Source organism: Dasypus novemcinctus, chromosome 14, assembly GCF_030445035.2.
Source record: "Dasypus novemcinctus isolate mDasNov1 chromosome 14, mDasNov1.1.hap2, whole genome shotgun sequence".
Classification (NCBI taxonomy): domain Eukaryota; kingdom Metazoa; phylum Chordata; class Mammalia; order Cingulata; family Dasypodidae; genus Dasypus; species Dasypus novemcinctus.
The window spans coordinates 102,855,977-102,868,396 of record NC_080686.1 but is presented as its reverse complement, the minus strand read 5'-3'; positions in this window follow the sequence as shown (position 1 = coordinate 102,868,396).

Sequence of the window (12,420 nt, the reverse complement as noted above, 5' to 3'; positions counted from 1 at the left end):
CCTTGACTATATCATACCACTGCCTTCTTGCCGCCATCGTTTCAGATGAGAAATCAGCACTTAATCTTATGGAGTTTCCCTTGTATGTGATGGTTTTCTTTTCTCTTGCTGCTTTTAGAATTTTTTCTTTGTCTTGAGCATTGGATAATTTGACAAGTATATGTCTTGGGGTGGGCCTATTGGGGTTTATGACCAGTGGAGTGCGCTGTGCTTCTTGGATATGTACATCTGTCTCTTTCAGTAGATTTGGGAAGTTTTCATTCATTATTTCCTGCAACAGTCCTTCTGACCCCTTTCCCTTCTCTTCTCCTTCTGGAATGCCTATAATACGTATGTTTGAGCGTTTTGCGTTATCATTCAGGTCCCTAAGTCTTATCTGGATTTTTTCTACCTTTTTATTGACCACTTCTACTATCTGTTTGATTTCCAATGCACTGTCTTCCACATCACTAATTCTCTGCCCTGCCTCTTCTAGTCTGCTGATATTTGCTGCAAGTGTATTTTTGATTTCTTGAATTGTGGTGTTCATTTCCATCATATCTGTTATTTTTTTGTGCATGGCTGCAATTTCCCCTCCAAGTGTTGTCTTCATGCTGTTAACCTCTTTCATTACTTCATCAAATTTGTCGGTGATAAATGATCTGAGATCTTTCATTGCTTGTGCGAAGTCCTGCCCCCCTTCCTGATTGGATTCAGCCATGTTTTCCTGATTACTGGTTTGGTTTGTAGATTTTTGTTGCTGTCTTTCAACATTTTTTCTTGACGGGTTTAATCAGCTCCTTAGCTTCTTTGTCTAGTCTTGGAGATTAATTAACTGTTGTTTTTGCGTAAGTGTTATATCTTCTCTTTGTCACTTTGTTCTTCTTATTCCAATTTCTTATTGCTAGTTAAGCTCACTTTAAAGGAAAGTATTAGTGCTGGGGAAAGGCAATTGTGTAAGGGAGGAAAAAATGTGAAGTAGTATTGGTGATATATGTTAACAAAGCAACAATATGAGTTCTGGGAGGATGGAGGTTAGATCATGTAAATTGTGTAGCGTTATAGTAGTAGGAAAGTACCTATAATGAGGTAGACGACTGAATATGGGAGGAATGTGGTACGTACTAAGAGGCTATTGTTTCCGTGAGAGAGGGAAAGAGAAAAGAAAGGTAATAGTTTCAGGGATGAATACCAGATGGAAAACTAAACAAAGGTATTAGAAATTAAGAGTTAGATACTTTGCGGATCAAAGAAAGGGAGATGGAATATAGGAGAGATAGCAGATGGTGGAGGATATCAAGTTGTAGGGGAAAGGGGCTAGTGTAGATAGGCTAAATCTATTCACAGAAAAATGAGGCAGTGGAGGGTGAGGAAACCCAGCAAATGTGAGGTATTTCCTGTAGGACCTATTGTATTGTTAAGAGAAAATAGTATAAGAAGAATATTGGGGACAGGAAAGAGAGGATTAAAAAAAAAGCAACAACAACAACAAAAATAAAATAAAATAAAAAATAAAAAAAACCAAAAAAAAACAACAAAAAAACAAAAAACAAAGAACAGAAACCCTGCCGCCATGCTCGGCTGGGCTCGGCTGGGCTCCGGTCCACTGCCCTCTGCGGCTCGGCTGGGCTTGCCTGGGCTTGGGTAGGCTCCGCTGGGCTCTTGTCCCCCGCCCGTCGCAGCTCGCCTGGGCTCGGCTGGGCTCGGCTTTCCCGCCTGCCGCCCGCCGCGGCGCAGCGCGGCTCGGCCGAGCTCGTCTGGGCTCGGCTCCCTTGCCCGCCACGGCTCGGCTGGGCTCGGCTGGGCCCGGCAGGGCTCGGCTTCCCTGCCCGCCACCCTCTGCGGCGCAGCGCGACTCAGCTCTCCCGCTCGCCGCCCTCCGCGGCGCGGCTGGGCTCGACTGAGCTCGGCTGGGCTCGGCCCCCTCGCCCTCCGCGGCTCAGCTGGGCTCAGCCCGGCTCGGCTTTCCCGCCGGCCGCCCGCCGCCCGCCGCAGCTTGGCTGGGCTCGGCTCCCTTGCCCGCCGCCCGCCTCCGCGCAGCGCGGCTCGGCTCTCCCGCCCGCCGCCCACCGCGGCCCAGCTAGGCTGGGCTCGGCTCCCTTGCCCGCCGCCCGCCGCGGTGCAGCGCGGCTCGGCTTTCCCGCCCGCCACCCACCGCGGCCTAGCTAGGCTACCCTGGCCGCCGCCCGCCGGGGCTCGGCGCCGTGCTAGCTGCCTTGGCTCTGCCTACCCAAGGAGGGAATCCTCCACACATAGCTGGGATCTCCGTGTATATTTCACGGATGGATCCTCTCTGTTACCTTCCCTCCAAATCGATGTCTAAACACCTTGGGACCAGGAAAAATCCCGAAACAGCCCGGTCCCAAGGAGTCTCCGACGCCTCCCTCAGGTCACCTTTCAAGGCTCCTCATCTCAGGAGGTCATGGTAACAATGTGGAGGAGGCCTGTGTGCACACGACAGTTCTACCATATCCTAATGAACTCAGACAAGGACATTCAAACAAAACCCTGCAACATATTAAGTTTACATTGGAGAAAAGAGACTTATACCCAGACCAGCACAAAGCTGAAACTTCACAGAATTGGGTATCTTAAATGATTTGACAGCAAACCTTTGACAAACAGGACAAGTCTCATGGCCTTTTCTAGGATTAGTCTTACTCAGCCCTGATGGATTACTTCAATAATGGTGATGGATAGGTGATGGATGAGCCAATTGTCTAGAGAAGTGTCAGACCAGTGCTCCACCATCCATTCTGGTGGAAACAGGCCAGGTCCAGAAATTAGGACCCCTGCTCTTATTTCCTATGTGTCAGCTTCCTCCCTGACAAGTTACCTGTTAGATGGCAGCTAAAAACTAGCTGTCCACTTGTTCTAGCCTTTGTACAAGCCCTGAGTATACAAGCAAATCATGATCTAAAGTGCAAGACAGTTAAGCATCTTGGAGTCAAAGATAGGCTCACTTCTCGTAACAATGTGAGTCAATTCCGTCATTTTGAAAAGCAATTTGGCAATAATAATACCCAGAATAATGCCATTGGGATAAAATAAAGTAGGTAATCCTTGGTCACTTTGTGTTCACTTGGTAAAGTTAAAAATATCTTGAAAACTTTTCATAGGAATTTGCACAATATCCATTTGTATATATATATGCCACATTTTGTTAATCTATTCCTCAGTTGATGGACACCTGGATTGTTTCCATCTTTGGGCAATTGTGAATAATGCTGCCGTGGACATCAGTGTGTGAATATCTGTTCAAGCTCCTGCTTTCAATGCTTTGGGATATATACCTAGAAGTGAAATTGCCAGGTCACATGGTAATTCTATCCTTTTTTTTTTTTTTTCCCAATCTTTTATTTTTTTATTTTTTTTTTAAGAAAGTATACTTTAATCGTAGCAAAAAATAAGAAATAGAAAATAAGTTTCCTTTCTTCCCCAGCTACAATGTAACATTTTGATAAATATGAAATCCAACAATCCTCAAACTCCACATGAAGAGGTTGACTATTAGTGTCTCTTTAATACAATCTTTGATTTTCTATACTTTTATTTATTTTTCTTTTTTTTAAATTGATTTTGTAAAAATATTACATTAAAAAAATATGAGGTCCCATTCGACCCCACCACCCCCACCGCACCCCTCCCCCCCCAGCAACACTCACTCCCATCATCATGACACATCCATTGCATTTGGTAAGTACATCTCTGGGTATCTCTGCACTTCATGGTCATTGGTCCACATCATGAATTCTATCCTTAACTTTCTGAGGAATCCACAAATGGTTGGCAACAGCAGTTTCGACATTTTACTCACCAACAATGAATGAGTTTTCCTGTTTCTCTTTGTCCTCTCCAACACTTGTTATTTTTTTTATTTTTTTAAGAGTAGATATTCCATTTGGTATGATGGTATCTCATTATGGTTTTGGTTTGCATCTCCCCAATGGTTAATGATGCTGAGCATCTTGTCATGTGGTTTTTGGCCATATGTATACCCTCTTTGGAGAAATGTCTATTCAAGCCTTTGCCCATTTTTTGAATTTTTTTTTCTTCTCTTTATTATTGAGTCATAGGATTTCCTTATAAATTCCAGATATTCAACCCTTATCAGATAGATGGTTTCCCAATATTTCTTCCCACTTTGTAGGTTGTCTTTTTGCTTTCATGACGAAGTACTTTGACGCACTCAAGTTCTTCAGTTTAAAGAGGTCCCATTTATCTATTTTTTGTTGCTCAAGCTTTTGGTGAAAAGTCTAAGAAACTATTATGTAACACAAGGTCCTGAAGATGATTCCCTATGTTTTCTACCAGCAGTTTTATAATCCTACTTCTCATATTTAGGTCTTTGATCCATTTTGAGTTAATTTTTTTACATGGCATGAGATTGGGATCCCTCTTCATTCTTTTGTATATGGATAGCCAGTTTTCCCAGCACCATTTATTGAAGAGACGATTCTTATCCAATTGAGTGGATTTGGCAGCCTTGTCAAAAATCAGTTAGCCATAGATATGAGGGTTTATTTCTGAACTCTCAATTCAATTCCATTGGTCTGTATATCTTTCCTTGTGCCAGTACAATTGTTTTGATCACTGTAACTTTCTAGTAAGTTTTAAAATCAGATGTTTGAGCCCTCTAACGTTGTTCTTATTTTTAAAGATGGTTTTGGCTATTTGGGGCACCTTACCCTTCTGAATAACTGATGATTGGCTTGTCCATTTCTGCAAAGTAGGCTGTTGGAATTTTGCTTGGGTTGTGTTGAAACTGTAAATAATTATGGGTAGAATTGACATCTTAACAATATTTAGTCTTCCAATCTATTAGCATGGAATGTTTTTCCATTTATTTAGTTCTTTGATTTCTTTTACCATATTTTTGTAGTTTTCTGTGTATAGGTCATTTGCATCCTTGGTTAAATTTATTCTTAGAAATTGGAATCTTTATGTTGCTAATGTAAATGGAATCTTTTTTCTTGATCTCTTCAGATTGGTAATTACTGTTGTGTAAAAACAGTATTGGGGAAGTGGCTATGGCTCAATCAGTTGGGCTCCCATCCACAATATGGGAGGAGCTCCTGGGTTCATGTCCCAGGGCCTCCTTGGGAAGGCTGGCTCACCTACATGCTGCAGAGAGTCGCTGGCCTGCAAGCACCATGGAGAGCCGACTCAGCAAGGTGACGCAACAAAAAGGAGATAAGTAAAAACACAGAAGGACGTGCAGCAAATGCACACAGAGAGCAGACAACAGGCAAGCCACAAGTGGGGGAGAGGAAATAAAAATAAATACAGACACACAGAAGAACGCACAGTGAATGGACACAGAGAGCAGAAAGCCCCACAAGGGGGGAGGGGGAATAAAATAAAAACCAAAAACCAAAAAACAGTACAGATTTTTGTGTGCTGATCTTGCATGCTGCCAACTTTGCTAATTCATTAATTAGCTTTAGTAGCTTTGTTGTAGATTTTTTGGGATTTTCTATATATGTGATCATGTCATTTGTGAATAAAGAAAATTTTACATCTTCCTTTCCAATTTATCTACCTTTTATTGCCTAATTACTTTGGCTAGAATTTCTAGTACAATGTTGATAATGGTGGTGACAGTGGGCATCCTTGTCTTGTTTCATATCTTATAAGGAAATCTTTCAGTCTTTCACCATTGAGTATGATGTTAGCTGTGGGTTTTTAATATATAGCCTTTATCACGTTGAGGAAGTCTCGTACTATTCCTATTTTTCTAAGGGTTTTTACAAAGAAAAGATGCTAGATTTTGTCAAATGTTTTTCTGCATCAATTGAGATGATAATATGGTTCCCCCCACCTTTTTGGTGATATGGTGCATTATATTAGTTGATTTTCTTCTGTTGAACCTCCCTTGCATACCTGGGATAAAACCCACTTGACCATAGTTTGTAATTCTTTTAATAAACTGTTGGTTTTGATTTGTTGGTATTTTGTTGAGGATTTTTGCATCCACATTTATAAGAGAAATTGGTCTATAATTTTTTTCTTATAGTATCTTTATCTGGCTTTGGTATTAGGGTGATATTGGCCCCACAGAATGAATTAGGTAGTGTTTCCTGGTCTTCAGTTTTTTGGAAGAGTTTGAGCAGGATTGATATTAATTCTGCTTGGATAGTTTGGTAGAATTCACCCATGAAGGCAGAAGATCCTGGGCTTTTCTTTGCAGGGAGGTGCTTGAGAACTGTTTCAATCTGTTTACTTGTAATTGGTCTGTTGAAATCTTCTGTTTCTTCTATGGTCAATGTGGGTTGCATGAATGTTTCTAGGAATTTGTCCAGTTCATCTAGGTGTCTAATTTGTAGGCATACAGTTGCTCATAGTATCCTCTTATGATCATTTTTATTTTGTGGGGAGTAGTAATGGCTCCTCTTTATCAATTCTGATTTTATTTATTTGCATCTTCTTTCTTTTTTCTTTATCATTTTTAGCTAAGAATTTGTCAATTTTATTGATATTTTCAAAGAATAAACTTTTGGTTTTCTTAACCTCTTTTTAAAAAAATTCTCAATTTCATTTATTTCTGCTCTAATCTTTGTTTTTTCTTCTGCTTGCTTTGGGTTTAATTTGCTGTTCCTTTTCTAGTTCCTCCATGTGTGTGGTTAGATCTTTCATTCTAGCTCTTTCTTCTTTTTTTTAACGTAAGCATCTAGGGCTATAAATTCCCTCTCGGTATTGCCTTTGCTGCCTCCCATAAGTTTTGATATTGTGTGTTCTTGTTTTCATTCATCTCAAGGTATTTACTGATTTCCCTTGTAATTTCTTCTTTGACCCATTGGGTTATTTAAGAGTGTTATTTAACTTCCATGTATTTGTGGATTTTCCAGTTCTCTGCCTGTTACTGAGTTCCAGCTTCATTCCGCTATGGTTAGAGAAAAAGCTTTATATAATCTGTCTTTTAAAATTTCTTGAGACTTTTGAGACCCAACATGTAGTCTGTACTGGAGAACAATTCATGTGCACTTGACAAGAATATATGAAACTATTGTTTTGGGGTGCAATGTTCTATATATGTCTATATATAGCTATAGTTCATTTATCATATTATTCAAGTTCTCTCTTTCCTTACTGATCTTCTGTCTAGATATTCTATTATTGGTGAGTGATGAACTGAAGTCTCCAACGATCATTGTAAAAGTGTTTAGTTCTCCTTTCAGTTTTGCCAGTGTTTGCCTCAGGTATTTTGGGACACTGTGGTTAGGGGTATAAATATGACTGTTATTTCTTTTTGGTGGATTGACCCTCTTATTAATATATAAGACCCTTACTGTCTTTTGTAACAGATTTTGACTGAAAGTTTATTTTGTCTGATTTTGTATAGATACCCCAGTTCTTTTCTGGTTACTATTTGCATAGAGTACTTTTTTTTCCCTATCCTTTCACTTTCAACCTATTTGTGTCTTTGTGTCTAAGGTGAATCTTTTAAACAACACACAGTTGGATCGTGCTTTTTTAAAATTCATTTTGTGAATCTTTGTCTTTTGATTGGGGAGTTTAATACATTAACATTTATTGCAGACTCCTTTTGTGTGTAGGTGATCTTTTGTGATGTAACTGATTGATCCCTTTCTTATTTCTGTTTCTGTATATTTTTAAAATTCTTTCTTTGTGGTTACAGTGGGTTTGTATTTTACAGCCTAAGTTGATAACCTACTTGTTTGAAAAGATACCAATAATACACACATTCTCTGCTCTCTCATTCTTCAGTTTCCCCACTTTGTTGTTTTTGTCCCATATTCCTTCTTTATATTATGCATATCAATTTTAAGGAAATATTACTTGCTATTCAATTGTATTCTAACTATTGGTACACTTCATGCTGTCACACAGATTTGATGTGCTAACTCTGAGAGTCAAATTTTCCATCTTGCCCAGGTTTTATTATAGATTGTCTGTGTGTCGAGGCTCTTCAACACTTGGTCCAGCTTATACTGGACCTTTAGATCAGCCCGTGTTTAACTGTTCAGATTTTCTCATGTTCTCTACACCAGTTTCTTGCCCTGGGCATGCAATGCAGTACAACTTTTGAGATTGCCCTTTTATGGGTGAATGTTTCACCTCCAGAAGACTTCCTTTCCTCTCTTCCTTCTCCAGGAGTCCAGAACAAACTCCAGGGCTGTTCTGTTTGTTTTCATGCAGATTTTCCTCCCCTGTGGCATTGCTCAACTTTTCTTCTGTGCTCAGTGCTCCCTTTACATTACAACTTTCGGTCCTGGGGCCCATCCTGCCTTATTGCAGTTCATTTCCCCCTTTTTTCCATGAAACTTTTACTTCCATGTTCGGGTTTCCTGCCCCAGAGAGCCAGATGGATTCAGTGTTCAGAAACACCTGACTTTTTCTGTTCAGGTGTTCCAGCAATTAGAGACCTGGTTGGGTGTGTGTCCCCCTTACCAACAGTTCCGCCACAGGTCTTGTTTCCTGGGGACCCCACTGTACGCATTTGCTCACCAACTGCCTGGGCTCTGCCCAGAGTCTATGTTGTCTTGTGTCCCCTTGTCTAAGTGTGGGTGGGGTTCTAAATCGTGGCTTTGAGTGACTCTGCGTCCCACAACTACAGCAGGAGGTACCTGGGCTGGGATGCCACTGTGCAACTCTTCAGCTGCTCAGGACCATGTGAGAAGGAAGGCTCCAAACTGACAGGTCCAAGTCACAGATCACCTACCTCCTTTTTTGATTTATTTTGTTTTTCCCTTCAATTCAGCATTTGTGGAGTCCTTCTCCAGTCTTTATCATCCTCCAGAGTTCCAAGCAAGTGGGAATTTCCCTTTTATTAGTTATTTCTGAGGAGAAAGTTTTCTGGGGATGTCTTACACTATCACCTTGATGATGTCACAAGCAACCCCCAAAATGATTTTTAATTTTGGCTTTATCATGTACATCTCCAGCCCCAGTAACCTATTCCAGATTGCTAACAAGTCATCAACCTACACCTGCTAAAACTCCTGTATTAAAGGTTTTCCTCTAGTTCTAATTGCTAGCTCCTTACAGTCACTTAAGTTCTTCCTTATTGTGAAGAAAATAGCTGAACTGTTGTAATCATCCCTTGATGCTCATCCTGATGCGTGGACTAATCCCTCTCCTGCACCATGTAACCTCTTTTCATTAGCTCTTCACAAGGGACCCCTATCCCAAGTGAACATAGTCACCGCTCTCAATCATAGTAGCAGTGACACCAATTGGGCATCAAGCTTCAGCTCCCCTGGAGTGGAAATGGGTCTGTACTCTGGAAACCTAATATCTTCTAATGTCAACCACAGAGGCCATGTGGGCACCTCAGCCCCTTGTAGGATGGCATCTGAATGGTCCCAGGACAGACGTCAGAGGACATTGTGCAGGTCACTGGTGAAGTGAATCTCCCACCTGCATACTACCTAGTCAGTGAGTGGCCTCTGGACTTACACATCCAACATTTGACGGTGGTGATGGTGGTGATGGCGGCAGTGGGAGGGTTGAGAAGAATGGAAGATTAGAGGCATTTTGCTATGTAAAGACTAGAATGACCATCTACTCAACATTGTAGATGGCAAAATTCATGCCAAACCAAAATAAAAGGCAGTTCAAAGTTCAGCTTTAAAACAGTCATTGTGCTGTGCCTTTCCTCTGATTTCATTGAGAATTAGAAAAGGTCCCCCATTAACAAAGGTGCTCATACCTTTGTTTTGGGAACTACTGTTTGGACTGGCAAAAAGCTTAAAGGTGCCTTTTCTCTGTATAGACCACAGGCGGCTGGCAGCCTCCAGAGACTGGAGGAGAAAGTCAACCTTCTGACCAACACAGGACGGACACAGCGTCATGTTCTGTGGCTTCCTATAATTAAGCCCCTAAGAGCTAGACTGCAGTATTTTTTGCACAAGGGGACTTCAGGATGTATTGATATTCATCACAGGATAGCAACATCTAGGTCCCACTCCACATCGTTAATGTGCTCTCCAGGATACATGCTTATGAGGCATTTTCTAATCCCTCTCTGCATTTCCATGTTCTCTGCAAGGGACACCGACATCACCTGCATGTAAAGCAGGCTGCATCTGCTGGCTGATTGTAGGCAGCGTTTTGGGGCTGCCTCCAGTGGTCCAGTTGTGTCTCACTTCCAGCTGGATGTCCATTCCTGCACCTGCATAAAGTACTGGCATCTCCTGACATTGGGCACATCCCACACAGAGTGGGATCTGAGAAAGTCTCCACGGGAACTCCCTCCTCTCTTCGTTTTATGGCTGAGGGCAACTTAGCATCAGAGCAGTTAAGCCCAAGTTTCCAAGGTGAGGAGTAAGTGGAGCTACAGCTAAATTCGCTTGGCTCCCAGTATGAGGCCATAGGAGCCAGGGACTAAGAGGGCTGTGTCTCGGCTTCTTCCCCACCGGTCAGTGGTGATGTTGCTTTGAAAGAGTCCTTGGTGACAAGACATTTCTTACCTTCTCAAGAAGAGATGGTCTCCTCCACTTACCTCGTATGAATGGGAGGGGGCAGCAGAAGTGTGGAAGTGTCACCACGAAGGACTGTGGGATGGGGACCAAGGTCACTTCCCATTGGTGACACCGACAGTGACCAGAGAAGCATCAGAATTGGTAAGGGACACTGAACGCCTGCCAGGTTAAGGAGGGAAAAATGCAAGATTTTGGTTTGCCTAAGTGGAGTTACGACACACCAAATCTTAATGGCAGAATGACGTTTGTTGAATTTGCAGAACCCTCAAGTTCTGCTGTACACGTTCGCTAATGGCGTGGCACCCAGACTGCGCTCACGTGCCAGGAGGCAAAGTCACAGCCATCGGGTTTCTGAGCGACCAACTATGGCTACTGATGACCTCTTGCTCCCTAAAAGCTCTTTCATAGCAGGGATATTTAGTCCGATTGAATTCTTAAAGAGGTCTAAGAACAAGGGCCTTTGTTTTAGTCATTCCCTGCCCAGGAAAGGAACCGGCCTCCCGAATTTTAGGCAAAGTTGGTGGCAAGATCCTGGCACATCTCAATTCTGCTGGGCACATGCCTTGGTCTAAGGTTGTGGATCAAGAGACTAAAGCACCAGCCCAAAAGATGACTGGGCTGTGTTTCCTTGACCGTCACTAGTTCAGATTGGAGTGAGGCTTCTGCACTCACCAGGGAAACCTCCACTACCCCGAGAGCTGTCAATGAAATAGCCTCCAGGGGCCCTGGATGGCAGCTGCTGAACCCATCAGGCTGGAGTGGAGAATTCCACAGCTAAGCAGTGCTCGGCATCTCACAAGTTAGGATCTTGGTCACCTCTTGAATCCCCTGGGCTGGCCTCCGTTCAGCCAGAACGCTGCCCGCGGGATACCAGGCCCACCTCCGGGAGGCGGGCAGCGCTGAGCAGCAGCTTCAGGGCAGGGCCCATCTCTTCTGCATGAGCTTTGCCCTTGATCTCCCCACTCTGGTTCACAGGCTCTGTGGGGCCCTGCCTCTGGCTGCAGGAATCTGTGTTTCTTTTTGTTGCATCATCTTGCTATGTCAGCTCTCCCTGTGTGCCGAGCCACTCCTGGACAGGCTGCACTTTCCTTTGCGCTGGGCGGCTCTCCTTACGGGGCACACTCCTTGCCCGAGGCGCTCCCCTACGCGGGGGACACCCCTGCGTGGCAGGGCACTCCTTGCCCATCAGCACTGCGCATGGGCCAGCTCCACACGGGTCAAGGAGGCCCGGGGTTTGAACCACAGACCTCCCATGTGGTAGGTGAACATTCTATCCGTTGAGCCAACTCCGCTTCCCCACACTGGCTTCTGATGGCTGCAGCCTCTTCATTCGGATGAAAAGGAGAGGGAGAAAGAAGCCTGAGACTCCGGAGGAAGGGAGGCCACCCTGCAAGCAGAAAATCAAACGCCTGAGGAGCCGCCTCCCTGACCCGCCTGGCGGCCACCCCGGCAGCACCTCCGCCCCATGGAGACGAGGGCAGCGGCTCCAGCCCGTCCACCCCGATGGAAGGGGGGCGGCGCCCTCCTCTTAGGGTCCTCCCTCCGTCCCCCGCCTCCCAGGTGACAGGCGGGTGCGTCCCGCCATCAGCCTCCTGCCTCCAGGGCCCACAGGGAGCAGCGTGCTGGGAGCGCGGCTCCGCCAGCTGGGGCGGCGCCCTCGGAGGAAGAGAGCTCCCCGGGGAGACGGCCTTCCGGTGGGGGGCCCCGGGGCGCCTCCGTCCTGGGCGCCTTCCCCGGGGTAAGAGCCGCGGGGGGCAGCGCAGGGCAGCAGGGCTGGTGGGCGCTGTCGGGTACCACGGCGGGAGCTCAGCTGCCCGCGGTGCCTCTGCACCACCGAGCTTTCCACGCTACCGCGCACGCCCTGACTGCCTACCCGCAGCGAGTAAACGCCCCCCCTTACTCGCTGAAATTCAAACCATTTCTATTTTTGGTAGGACGTCTAAGAGATTTGTGAGACGGGTTAAATCTGTATCTATGAGTGTTTGTTAAAAATAAC